This window comes from Saimiri boliviensis, chromosome 6 (assembly GCF_048565385.1).
Source record: "Saimiri boliviensis isolate mSaiBol1 chromosome 6, mSaiBol1.pri, whole genome shotgun sequence".
NCBI lineage: Eukaryota > Metazoa > Chordata > Mammalia > Primates > Cebidae > Saimiri > Saimiri boliviensis.
In genome coordinates this window covers 89,480,311-89,494,865 of record NC_133454.1, presented here as the reverse complement: position 1 = coordinate 89,494,865, position 14,555 = coordinate 89,480,311, and positions in this window count along the sequence as shown.

The window sequence follows — 14,555 nt, the reverse complement described above, 5'->3', positions numbered from 1 at the left end:
CATTATTACACATGTAGCCTCCGGAAAACTCCACTGCACAACTGGGGAAGAGTCCTGGGACTTACAGGGATCCTCACATCCCACTTTGAGAACCACTTCTCTACACATATAAACTACTTTACTGTAGTGAAAAGATGGGAGACATCTATTCAGCCAAGTTCCTACCATCCTACCTAAAAATTCAACTGCAACCACACCTGTGCATTTCACAGGTCTTCAAGTCACACTCTCTTTTCACAAGTCTTCCCCTCCATAACCCCTTCTCTACCCACACTTGGCCTGTCTTTCTTACTGGCAACTTCTCTTTAGCATTAAACATCCCTTCCCTCAAATGTACTCGCCAAACTTCTTTCCCGTTTCGTTCCCCTCTATTCCCGGTGCTGTCGCTCAGCCTCCTCAAGGTGTCTAAGCCTCATCCTTGGACTCCTCATCTCTTTCTTTTAAATGCTAATGTCTCTCAAGGTTCTATCCTTAGCCCTTGCTCCTTCTTTCTCTGAAGCTACCTGAGTGATCGGCTCCTCTCTTCTTCGGTTGCAATTAACACCTGTATGATGCACAACCCCAACCTGCCACACAAAGCTCTCTCTTCTTGTTACAGTAGGTAGCTAGTCAGACATGAGCAGGACAGGAGAGGGGCTCCCCACCCCCCACCAGGAACGTGAGGCAACCATCCAGTGATGGCCAGGTGGTTGTTAAACTGCCTCCAATAATTGGTCACAGCCAGCGCCAGAGAAAGGCAGTCTCTCAACAGACAGAAAAAACCCATAACTGGTCGTCAGCAGCTTTCTGGTAAGATCTCAGGAGTTGGGTGAGTGGGCTCAAGCATGTGAATTAAGAGGCAAAATGGTGACGTTTAACTGGTGTATGACATTCCTTTAGGAATGATAGCAACTGGTCGTCAGCAGCTTTCTGGTAAGATCTCAGGAGTTGGGTGAGTGGGCTCAAGCATGAGAATTAAGAGGCAAAATGGTGACGTTTAACTGGTGTATGACATTCCTTTAGGAATGATAAACAGGCAACAGAAGAAGGCCTCAAGCGAGCATGCATCCAACTCTACACACTGTACATGTGGCCCTCCCAACTGCTGGCAGGCTGCTGCAAATGGGGATAGGGCAAGGAAGAATCAGGGAAGAGGGATGCAAGACGTTGGAATTATGCCAACATATAAAACCCCAAGCCAAAGGTCAAACAGTGCACTTGATCTTTGAAGTCACCTGGTTGGCACGCTTGCAAGTGTACTTTCCTTCCTATCATTCCTGCTTCAAAGCTTTCTAATAAACTTCACTCTCCTCTAAAACTTGCTCTCAGCTGAATTCTTTCTTCTGAGGAGTCAAGAACTGAGGTTGCTACAGACCCCTACAAATTCGCCACCATTAACATACTTTGGCGCCATGTGACTTGTATACATCCCGCTGCTAACATGCTCAGCTCCAGACCCCGATGATCAACAGTCTCTGGACACTGGCCCTTGAGTGTCCCCAAAACTCATTAAATTCCATATGGCCAGCACCAAGTGCCATGTCCTCTAGTTGCAACAGCACATTCATGCAAAGCAAAAATGACTCTTGCCCCTAACTCTACGAATGCCTTTATTTCTCTTGCTCAAAAATTTAGAGACCCAGTGCCATTTCTGACCCCTCCCTCTCTCCTCCACAGAATACAATGAATTAGAACTGCTAAGACCTGCCTCTGCATGTATGCCCTGAAGAGATTCTCTGCTTCTTTCCATTTCTCACTGCTACTATCCAAAATGTTAGCTATTATTGCTATTAGAGGAACATACTATATGCCAGATACAGTAATTCACATTTTACATAATTTTCTTTTTTTCCCCACACTGTGACTATTTTTAATTCCATTTTACAGATGAGAAAACAAAATGCAGCCACATTTTGAACAACAGATAAATTAACCGCAGTGCAGGGCTGGGGGCTGGGGCTGGGCCAGGCGCTTCAATATATAAAAACAACAAAAAAGACAGACAAATAGACCCCAAAGGCATGGGGCAGGGGAGGGCAGCACCATCCAGACAGCAGGGAGGACCAGGGCAGAGAGAGAAGGCAACTTGTTCCCCTGACCCCCAAATTCCACCAGCACGGGGGCCTCCAGAAGGGCCTTGCGGGGGCTTCAGGGTAGGGGAGCAGCCAGGTTGGCCAGAGATGGCACGGTTGGTGGGCAGGAAGCCCAGCACCACAAGATGGCTCAGCCTGAAGTGGCAGCTGGGGGGCTGCGACACAGTGGCCTTGAACCCCCGGTCCCTTCAAGAAAGAGCCTTACTCTGGGTGAGAGAAGGACCAAGGGTTGGGGTCTCTCCCTGAGCTGAGCATGGTCATTTCATCCACAGTAGCAGTGGGCGGTGGGGTGTGCCAGGGACCCCCCTCAGAGATCTTTCTGGTTGTCCCTTTCTCCAAAACCCTTCCTCCCTCACCAGCACTGAAGGCATCAAGGAAGGCTTTGTAGTGAAATTTGCCTATAGCCCTGAAGGATGGTATAATTTTTATAGGGTGGGATGGGGAAACCATACACCATATTGTTTCAAGAAAGCTATGAGAAAGAGCAGAGAGAGGAATATTGCTGGCGTGTGTTTTGTGGACAGTGATGTTGTGGGACAGGGGTCCCTAACTCCCAGGTCTTGAACTGGTACCGATTTTTGGCCTATTAGGAGCCAGGCTGCATAGCAGGAGGTGAGTGCTGGCGAATGAGTGAAGCTTCATCTGTATTTACAGCCACTCCCCATTGTTCACATTACCTCGTGAGCTCCACCTCCTGTAAGATCAGTGGCAGCATTAGATTCTCATAGGGGCACGAACTCTGTTGTGAACTGCACATGCGAGGAACCTAGGTTGTGCTCTCTTTATGACAGTCTAATGCCTGATGATCTGTCACTGCCTCCCATCACCCCCAAATGGGGCCATGTAGCTGCTGGAACACAAGCTCAGGGCTCCCACTGATTCTGCATTACGGTGAGTTATATAAATCATTTTTATTGTATATTACAATGTAATAATACTAGAAATAAAATGCACAATAAGTGTAATGTACTTGAGTCATGGTTAAACCATCCCTCACCCCTTGTCCATGGAAAAATCGTCTTCTACAAAACTGGTCCCTGGTGCCAAAAAGGTTGGGGACCACTGTTGTAGGAGATGTTCTCACTCAGAGGCAATAAGCTGAAACAAGTAAAACATTTCTAAAACGCCTCTTTCCCTTACTAAATATAAATGAATAACAATAATGGCTATTTAATGCACCACAGTGTGCTGGGTATAATGTTAATGCTTTTATTTCCTTTGCATCTAACCTTCGCCTCAGCCCTGCATGAAAGGATCAATATTTGCAGGTGACAGAATGGGAAACTGAGGCTAAATAACTTTGCCTCAATTAACCAGACAGCAGAGAAGAGATTCGAGGACATTCTTTCCACTAAGAACAGAGACAGCGTAGAATTCAAATCTCTGCCACTTCTCCCCACCAACTTCAGCCTCTACAAGGGGTCCTTTTGGTAGATATTTACTCTCTTTCCTTTAAAAAGTGTCTTTAGCTGGAGCTGCACAAGCCAAATTTGAAAAGACAGTACTGACTCTATACCTGGCAGAGATGTAAATAAGCCCGTAACTTTACACCCTCCCAAAAGAAAAACATTTCTTTAATTTTAATATGATGGTTTTACTTTAACCATCATATTAAAATGCAAAACCAAGCCCAATCTAACACAAAGTAATATCCTATCCAGACCCTGGAACAGGGCATTAGGCAAAAACTAGGACAATCTCAATAAAGAAATGACTTTTGTGAATAATGATGCATTAATATTGTCCCTCAATGATGACAGATGTACCACACTAATATAAGATTTTAATATTAGAGAAGCTGGGTGGCGGGTATATGGGAACACTCTGAACTGTCTTTGCAGCTCTATGTAAATCTACAATTACCCTCAAATAAAAAGTTTATGTAAAAAGAGTCCAAATGTGTTTGCATAGAGGTTGCTAAGGACAAAGCAAGGCCACATTCTTTATAGTGTAAATGACAAAAATGCTATTAGAATAAGGTGCTTATTAAAAGAAAAAGTGAAGTTTCAATTCATTCTTTGGCAATCCAAAGCAACAAAAGTGTCCCCCACCTCCAACTGGCTTGGGCTCAGTGGGGCTGATGATTCTATTATTTGACTCACTCATCCTGCTCCCCCCACAACCCTCAACCATTAGGGTAATGCCTCTTGGAATTCCTTTTGGCACAAACATCTTGTTAGAACCATGTTTAGACTGTGATTAAAAGAGGATTATTTATACCACATAGGCATCCCAATGTGAAAGGACAGGCCACCCCCACATTTTACTAAACTTTTCTGTAAATACTGTACCCCAGCAATCACTAACAAACTAAGCAAAGTAGATCAAGGGGCAAAAGAGCTGAACTTGATTGTTCTGAGCAAAAAGTTTCATTTCAACTAGCAGCTGCCACTAAATTCTTCCTCCTCAAGCCAAAAGGACCCATTTCCTGGGTTCGATGACATAAGTAGTGCCACGGTTTATATTCCAGTAAAATGCTTCCTTTAAAGCTATAGCGACAGGCAATATGACCAGGGATAAATAGTTATGACTGATAAGGCCTTGGACAGACTGAGTCATAGAAGCCCATTCTACTTACACATATTTAAGAAAGCGGCTTCCCCTAAAATTGGGTAAGCTAAGTTCTTATATAAGTTTTTCTTGCTTCAATAGCAAATTTTCCTGCTTCATATTTGTTCAGAGTTTTAAAATTTTACCTTGCATCATCCCATTTGATTTTTGTAACCTCATGGGGATAATCAGGATAGGTCTTACTATCTGCATGTTCTGAATAGGTTCCAATAGGTTGACCGCTTTTCCTAACACGGCACAGCCTGTTAGTGGTGAAGATGGTACTTATTTTTCTGAGACGGAGTCTTGCTCTGTTGCCCAGGCTGGAGTGCAGTAGTGTGATATGGGCTCACTGCACGCTCTCCTTCCCAGGTTCAAGCGATTCTCCTCTCTCAGCATTTCAAGCAGCTGGGATTCCAGGTGCCCACCACCATGCCCAGCTAATGTTTTTGTACTTTTTATAGAGACAGGCTTTCACTATGTTGGCTAGGCTGTCCTTGAGCTGCTGACCTAAGGTGATCCACCCACCTCAGCCTCCCAAAGTACTGGGATTACAGGTCAGCCACTGTGCCTGGCAGTGAACATGGTACTTGAATCAAGGTTTCTTAACCCTTAGGTGAGGGCAGTTTCCTTTAGCAAGTATTTATTGCATGGCTTCTGTGTGTCTAGATACACGGTGTTCCTGAGGATAGACTGATTCCTGAAATAAACAGACACCTTTCTCTTGGGGAGTTTATAGCCCAGTAGGAGAAGAAGAAAATAACCAAGAAAATTAACAAGTGCATACATAATTATATATTGTGAGAAGGGCTATGGGAGAAATAAGAAGGATGCAAAGCCAGCCAGGGTAGCCTCTTTAAGAAGGTGACATCTTAGCAGCTATCTGAAGGAGCCAGTGGGGCACATATTGTAGGAAAGGTGTGTGTATTAGTCTGTTCTCGTGCTACTGATAAAGATATACCCGATATTGGGTGATTTATAAAGAAAATAATTGACTCACAGTTTCACGTGGCTGGGGAGGCCTCACAATCATGGCGGAAGGCAGAGGAGGAACAAAGCCACATCTTACATGGCAGCAAGAGAGCTTGTGTAGGGGGTGTGCCATTTCTAAAACCGGCAGAGCTTATGAGACTTATTCACTACCGCGAGAACAGTAAGGGGGAAACTGCTGCCGCGATTCACTTATCTCCACCTGGCCCCGCCCTTGACACGTGGGGATTGTTACAATTCAAGGTGCGATGTGGACACAGCCGAACCCTATTAGCATTCCAGGCTGCTTATCACGAGTCTGTGAAGGGCAGGAAGAAAGGGAAAGGGCTTGAAAGGAAATAGATACAACGTGGTCAAAGAGAGTGATAGCCTGAACCAAAATGGATCCACAGAGATGAACACAGAGTAAATCCTGTGAACGTCTGCAGGCCCATAAAAGACTTAATGTCATTCTACATGAGATGGGAAAGTGCAGAAGCGTTTTAAGCGTGGATTAATATAAATTGATTTGTGTTTTTAAAAAATCATCCTGAGCACTATGTAGAGAATGAACTGAAGAATGAAATAGTTCTATCTATGGGCAACAGTTGAAGCAGAATGACCAGGTGGCATCAGTTATAAATTACGTTGGCTTGGTTGGGGGGAGTGGCAATGAGGGTGCAGAGAGGCTGAGGAGTTAAAGGTAAAATCTACCGATTATAGGAATGAATTAAGTGTGAGAAGTAAGGGAAATGGAGAAATGTACTGTTTGGTAATAAAATAAAAAATAAAAAGTCACAGAATGATATACAGATTTTTTATGAAAAAGAAAAGACATGTTAGCATTTACATAGTTAGATAAATTTTGGGAGTGAGAGAAAACCTCAAATGATTACAGTTTACAAAAGCATGCACATTTATCTCCTATGTACAAGTGTGGGTTGGAATGGTGGCTGCAATATTATCAGCATCTACGGCTTTCTCAGTCTTTCCCTCTCTTCAATACGCAGCTCTCACTTTATGGTTCCAGATGGTTGCTTTGGCGCTGGGCATCAAACAGCCAAAGGAAAAAAAGAGAAGGAGAGCATGTTCTTTCTTGGAAGGAATGTCCTTGAAGTTACACACACCAATTCCACTTCTCAACTTTAAGTCAGAACTCATTCACAGGACTACACAGAGCTGCAAGCGGGGAACGTCAGCTCACTTCTGGGCAGTTCAATTCCAGAAGATGAAGGGGAGAACAGACATTGGGGGCAGCTTCCATTCTGTGGCCCATGTCTCCAACTGTCCACAGTACCTCTGTGGGGAAGCAGGGGGTAGGCAGAGATGAAGAGATGTTTCACGTTTCCTCTTATAGCTATACCCTGCTTCGTTTGTCTACTTTACGAATGTGTTGATGCATTATTTACATATTTTTCTTGAAGATAAAAAAGAGTAGAAGAAGAGGGAGGAAGAGAAGAAGGGGAACTTCTGCCAGAGCTGGATAGAGTAGAAGGCATTAGTGAAGGAGATGGAAAGGATGCTGTCCTAAGAGTGGGCAGAAGAGCAGGAGAGTAAGTTCTCATAGAAGCAAAGAGGAGAGAACATTTCAAGCAACAGGATGTCAATTCCCCTGAAATTTCTAAAATGGCAATGAAGATGAGAATAGAAACTACTTAACTAGGTAGAAGTCACTAGAGACCCTGACGAGACCAGTTTTCTTTGTGAGATGGAGGTATAAGCCAAATGAAAGTGAATTGAGGAATAAAGTTCTCCAGAAACAGAACTAAATATATAAGAAACCTTGCTGTTGATAGAGAAGCCATTTCAGATTAATGGAAAGAAAACACGCACTTCAATGAAGAATGCTGAGGCAATCGGCTCTTCAAAATCAGGCGTACTGCTGATCCCGAGCTCATACCATATGCAAAAATTACTCCAAATAAATTAAAAACCTAAATGTCAAATATAAAATTTTCAAATTAGAAAAATATATCTAGTAGATACACATAGATTTGGTAAAAGTGAAGAGCGCACACAGGATACACACCCAATTCTTGCCTGGAAAGAGGGAGAAGTAGAAATAGAGGAGGCAGAGCTCATACAGGGGACTTGAATTTTGCTGTGTTTTCACCTGAAGAAACCATGACATTAACATCTGTAAATTCTAAGTAGTAAGAACAAAGTTTATTATGCTACCCTTTGACCTTTAACATATTTAGACATTTCTTAATGCCAAGAAATTTAACAGGAAAAAAGGATGTGGACAAAAACGTAGGTTCATGTTTTTTTTAAATAAAATAAAATGGTGTAACATAATATGGGATTGAATAGAAAAGTCTTAGCATGCGTTCTATGAGTCATGTTTTACAAAACATTCATTTCAATTTCATATGTGTGCTGGTGTGTGACTATGCGTGTGCAGGGGCCTGTGTTTGGGAGTGTGTGCTTGTGTGAGAGTATATGTGTGTGTTGGGCTGCTTTATAAAAATGTATTTCCTACCATGAGTCATAGTTAAAATAATCCAAAAGCCAAAAACAGACAAGTTTGTTTAAGCAGGTTAGCTATAAAAGGAAGCAGAGCAATGAAACAGGAGCTGAGAAGATACGTGTTATTAAGGGAAGTTCTTGATTTGCTTTTGGCTCGGTCTTATTTTAAGTCTACAGATACTGAGCTGATGCAAGATAAATCAGTAGGGAAGCAGAGTTTGGTGATTCGGACTGGGCAGAGGACACGAAGATGAGAAGAGAAGTGAGTGGATGGTGCAGTCAGACATCCAGCAGGCTCTGCTGAGCACTGAGCATACACACAGGTGTGACAGTGTAGTGTGTCTGCATATGGGAGGGGTGCAGAAAAACGCATAAGATACACTCCCATCCCTTGCACTCCATGCCGTGGCTGAAAGTCTGTGTGATGTGACAAGGCAGCCACACAGAACAGGCCAGCCAACAGGCAGGCGGGACCGGGTGGTCACAGTGTGCAATTTGGAGCTTAGGCAAAAGACAAGCGGTAGAAGTGACCTAGAGGGAGAAGCCTTCTCAGGGAACATGGACCTTGGGGTGGACTTGGGAATAGGCACTGAATGGGTGCAAAAAGCAAGACGGCATTTGGAAAAATGGATTTCCTTGCAGAGGGGGTATGGGGAGAAGAAGAAGTGGGTCTTGGTAGAGGAGAGCCAAGGTGAGATGGACCCTGGGCTTTGGATTCCAGTCTGGAGGAGGGGACTCGGATGCGAAGATGGAACTTACTCAAGGCCGAGTTACAAGGAGACAGAATAATAACGTTTATTGCATACTAGATACTAGTCAACACAAACTACATTGATTTACTTTCCAAGTTATTCCTCGTAACAACCCTGCAAGGGAGTTTCTATTTAATATATTTATTTATTTATTTATACTGACAGTGAAATGGCGGCACAGAGGGCTAAGGAGTTTGCTTGCTGAACGTCACACAACTGGCAACCGGCAAAGCAGAGCTTCAAACCTAAGCAGTCTAGCTCCAGAGGGTCTGCCCTTCCGAGTCTGTGCCACCTCTAACAGTTAGCTGCTTTATGGTAGATGGCACTAAGCACGTATTCAGGAAATGATGCCTGAAGTACAAAAGGAAAGGCATGATTTGAGGGGAAAAAAAAATCTCTACTCTCTCAATCTTTTGCAATTTAGCCAGAGTTATGTCCACAAGTCATTCATTGAGAATCCACTACATTCAGGTCATGTTACTGAAATCAGCTAAAGCACTGCCTGTTAAAACTTCTGTGACAACGATTTGTGTGACCTGATTAAGGAGAGTAGCCGGAGGCAGTTGGATCCAAACTTCTTTGATTTTGGACTAACGTTTAAGTTGAAATGTATTGTCAAAGAGGTAGTCGTTATATAAGAAAAGAAGACAGAAATGTCTTAGTTCACATCTTAGCTCTGTCATTTACTGCTGTGTATACCTTGGCCAAGTTACTTAATTTTTTAGACCTCAGTGTCTCCATAAACAAAACAGCAGCATATTGGTAGTGGTCCAAGAGAGAGAAAAAAACAGATCAGATTGTTTAATTGGCAGTCTGTGACCATATTTTGATCTATCAGTTAGCATTGAAGAAGATCCCACATTTATCGTGTGTGTGTGTGTGTGTGTGTGTGTGTGTGTGTGTGTGTGTGTGACGAAGTCTTGCTCTGTAACCCAGGCTGGAGTGCAGGGGTGCGGTCTCGGCTCACTGCAACGTGATGTTCTTCCTTCGTTCTCATTCCATATATTTTCTTCCTTCTCTCTTAGTGAATGAGAATTATTATTCCCCCAAACAATATATTTGCTTTAACCTTCCTTAGTCACAAAAAAGTGCTGGAATGACTACATCTGCCATCAACACATCTATAAAGTAAAGCACAAGATTATATTCCACTAAATCATCTAAAGTTCAATTGGATATACAGTTAGGTCTTTTTTTCTGCTGGTGTTCACGTTTAAGATAGCTCTCCATCCTAGCTGATTCTTTTCCATGCACATTCTGTAGAGTTTCCCCTCTGAACTTCCCTGCACTCAACGTCCTTCCATGTCACTCCCTCCCCATCCCCTCTTCCTTTTTCTGCCAGACACTGAATCCTTTAAACTCCTGAGCTTCCTTCTACCTTTGTCTTTCTTTCTTTGCTGTCCTTATCACATTTCCTCATTGGAGCCTCCTTCTGTTCTAGGGACTACAACTGTGTGATGGAGTGAGCCATGCCTCCAGCCCTCATTCCACGTGGAAGAGATGCAGGCCACAGCCATCACAGCAGAGTGGTGGGCACCCTGTTACAGGGAAGCACAGGACCGCTGGGAGAACAGACAGGGCACTTCTCACCCCATGGTGGCAGGGCGGCTGGAACTTTTTAGCTGGCTCTCATGCTATAGGAAGAAGAGATATCTGCATGAGTTTTTCCTTTCATGAAGCACCATTAATAATACTCTCATGATAGAGTCACTGAGAGGATTAAATGAGATAGTACATATTAATTACTTAGTACAGTGCCTGGCACAGGAAAGAGGTGCTGCACACATTAGGTATTACTATATATATATATAGTTGTTGTTGTTTGTTTGTTTTTAGACAGAGTCTCACTGTCGCCTGGGCTGGAGTGCAGCAGCACAATCTTGGTTCACTGCAACCTCTGCCTCCCAGGTTCAAGAAAGTCTCCTGCCTCAGCCTCCTGATTAGCTGGGATTACAGGCACCCACCACTAGGCTCAGCTAATTTTTTGTATTTTTAGTAGAGATGGGGGTTTCACCATGTTGGCCAGGCTGGTCTTGAACTTCTGACCTTGTGATTCACCTGCCTGGGCCTCCCAAAGTGCTGGGATTACAGGCGTGAGCCACTGTGCCCAATTGAGTGTTACTATCTTATTAGTTCTTTGAATAAGCTTTCTACGCCTTTCTCTTGCTCAGTTCCCACTGCTTTAGTTTTGCTTTTTTGAGGCAGGATCTCACTCTGTAACCCACGCTGGCGTGCAATGGCACGATCACAGCTCACTGCAGACTTCATCTCTCAGGCTCAAGCAGTCTTCCAGCCTCAGCCTCCTGAGTAGCTGGGACTACAGTGCACATCACTGTGTCCAGCTAAATAAAAAAAATTTTTTTTTAGTAGAGACAAGGTCTTGCTATGTTGTCCAGGCTGGTCTCAAACTCCTGGCCTCAAGCAATCCTCCACCTCTGCCTTCCAACGTGCTGGGATTACAGACATGAGCCACATGCCCAGCCTCAACTCCCTCTTGAACAGCAACAATTCCTAGATTTGGTCTTTTGAGTGCCTTTTGTAGCTCTTGTTGGCGGTCTTCCTCCCTTTTAGTTCCTTTTTTTCTTTTTCCCTCTGACTGTATTTTCAGGTAGCCAGTCTCCCGGCACACTACTTCTCTCCTCTGTTTGGTTCCTTCTGTTGAGAGCCTGTATACTCCAGCAAATGAATTTCAGCAATTCAGCAAATGGACTTCCCAGTTTCAAGATTTGTTTAATTTCTAGCATTATTTTAATATTGTTGTTAACTTTGATAAGTTTCTGAATTGCTTTTGCGTGCTATCTCAGTGTTCACTGAGTTTCCTTTAAAATGCTATTTTGAATTCTTGGTCAGGGAGCTCACCAATCGCCACGTCGTGAGGGCCGGTCCCTGGATTTTTGCATTGTCCTTTTGCGTAGGCCACGGTCTCCTGCTTGCTGGTGTTTTTTCTGGGTATACGTCTGTGTCTTTGCAATGCAGGATTAGTTATTTATTCCAGTTTTCTCTGCCTGGCTTGTTTGGGTTTCTATGGGAAGCTTCGCAGCCAGGTCGCTGCCTCGTTTTCGTCTCTAGGTGGCGCCCTAAGCCCAGGTTCGCCTCGTTTCCAGGAAAAGGTGGGAGCGCGGCCCGTCCCGAACACCGGAGGTCTCAAGGGGGTTATCCAGGCAGTGTGGGAAGGCTGGCTAGGGTTTTGCGCACAGGGCATCGGAGGAACGTGCCTCCTAAGCATGGTGCTGCGGAACAGCCGCTCCGATGTGTCGTCTCCTTTGGCCGAGTTACCGGGCAGGGTTTCGGGGCTGGGGGGTGGGGGGAGTGCTGAGTTCCCTTTGTCTCCGACTGCGCTCAGGGTTGCGGCTCCCTTCAGTCACAGCCCTACCTACCCCCGCGGTAAGGCAGGCACAGGTCTCCTGCCAGGGACCCACATCCAGCAAACGAATTTCAGCGACTCAGCAAATGAACTTTAGTTTCAAGATTTGTTTGATTTTTAACATTATTTTGATATTGTTGTTAACTTTGATAAGTTTCTGAATTGCTTTTGCGTGCTATCTCAGAGATCACTGAGTTTCCTTACAAATGCTATTTTGAATTCTTGGTCAGGGAGCTCACCAATCGCCACGTCGTGAGGGCCGGTCCCTGGATTTTTGCTTTGTCCTTTTGCGTAGACCACGGTCTCCTGCTTGCTGGTGGTTTTTGTGGGTATACGTCTGTGTCTTTGCAATGCAGGACTAGTTATTTATTCCAGTTTTCTCTATCTGGAGGTGGGGGAGTTGGAGGACCCCCTCAATTCACTCGCTCCGGTGGAGAAGATTGCGCAGGATTGCTGCCAGGCCGCGTGTGAGTGAGCAGCGGTGACCTGAGCATGGCGCTCTCCTTCTCCTACCATCTTCCCGGGGGTTTTCCTCCTTTCTGTGGCCCTGGAACCACCTCATCCTCAGACTGGAGCTCTGGGTTGCTGCTGGTGTGGTTCTGGCACTGGGTGATGGTTTCTGGTTGTCCGGGGGAGGGGGACTGGGGACAGGTTGCCTGACGCTGCCCTCTGGGGACTGGAAATCTCCACACTGCATGTATTGCTGCATCGTGCGCGACGCCCTCCTCGGGCCACACATGCTTCGGTGCTGTTCCGGGCCAGCATGATTTTGGGTTTTCCCTCAAATACTCAGAAAGTTCCCGCATCCATGTCACCCAGGCTTCAGTGCAATGGCCCAATCTCAGCTCACTGAAGCCTTAAAGTCCTGGGTTCAAGTGATCCGCCCACCTCAGTCTCCCAAGGTGCTGGGATTAAAAGTAAGCACATGTGTTCAATTTTGCAGATGCCACAAAATCCCGCTTCTGGTAACGTGCTTCGGTTTTTCTTTAGCAAGCCGGCCTCCCCCTTCTGGGTCTGTGAGGTCTGGGGGTAGCTGATGATCCCCTTACTCCAGCTCAATGAGTAGGCATACAACCCATTACACCAATCCACACCAGTAATAATCTGCAGGGCCCAGTGAGGATGAAAATGCTGGGCTCCTTGTTGGAAAACTATTAGGAATGACAAGGCTCTGCCCAGCAGTTCATGACTGATCCCAGCACCCTGGGAGACTGAGGTGGACAGATTGCTTGAACCCAGGACTTTAAGCCTCCAGTGAGCTGAGATTGGGCCATTGCACCGAAGCCTGGGCGACAGAGAATGAGGCCCTTCCTCTTTTTCTTTTCTTTCTTTTTGAGATGGAGTTTCACTTTGTCACCTGGGCTGGAGTGCAGTGGCATGATCTCAGCTCACTGCAACCTCCACCACCCAGGTTCAAGTGATTCTCCTGCCTCAGCCTCCGGAGGAGCTGGGATTACAGGCAGCTGCTACCACGTCTGGCTAACTTTTTTTTTTTTTTTTTAAGTAGAGACAGGGTTTCCTTGTGTTGGCAGGCTGGTCTGGAACTCCTGACCTCAGGTGATCTGCCTGCTTTGGCCTCCCAAAGTGCTGGGATTACAGGTGTGAGCCACCACACCCAGACTCTTTCTCTTAAAAATAAAAGAAAGAAGTGTTCCACTGAAAAATGACCAGAGCCAAGAGGCTCAGAAGCTATAACTGAACTCCAAACCTTCCAAGCTTCTCCATCGCCGTGGTGCCTGAGGCTGGCCCAGGGCTTACTTGGGATACTGAGCAAAGACGAGTCAAGGAAGCGAGGGGACAGGTCAGCAGTGAGGGAAGCACATTGCCTTTGCTCCACACCTGACCATCCTGAGCCCACAGATGGAATGATTCCCCACAGGTAATGCAGCAAGTTCATGGAAATGTCTCAATGGAACCCCAGGTTCCCCAGCAGCAATCCCAGCACAGGTAACTCCATTGGTCCCTACTAGACAGGAGGCCAGAAATAAATTCCAGCCTGGCAATATCCAGGCAACTAGTATGGTTACACTATGCTCCTCAAAGTTTGTGCGCTGGACATGCAATCTCCAAGGCAACCATGTTGGGAGGTGGGACCTTGGAGAGGTGACTGGGTCACGAGGGCTCTGCCCTCATGAGTGGCTTAATGCTGTTATTGAGGGAGTGGGTTATGGGTTAGTTTTTGCAAAAGTGGGTCCCTTGTAAAAGGATGAGTTCAGTCACCTCGCCCTCTTTCTCTCTCTCTCTTACCTTTCTGCCTTTTGCCATGGGATGATGCAGCAAGAAGATCCTTGCCCGGAACTCAGGCCCCTTGAGCGTAGACTTCCTACCCTCCGGAACTGTAAGAAATACATCTGTGTTCATTATAACTTACCCAGTCTC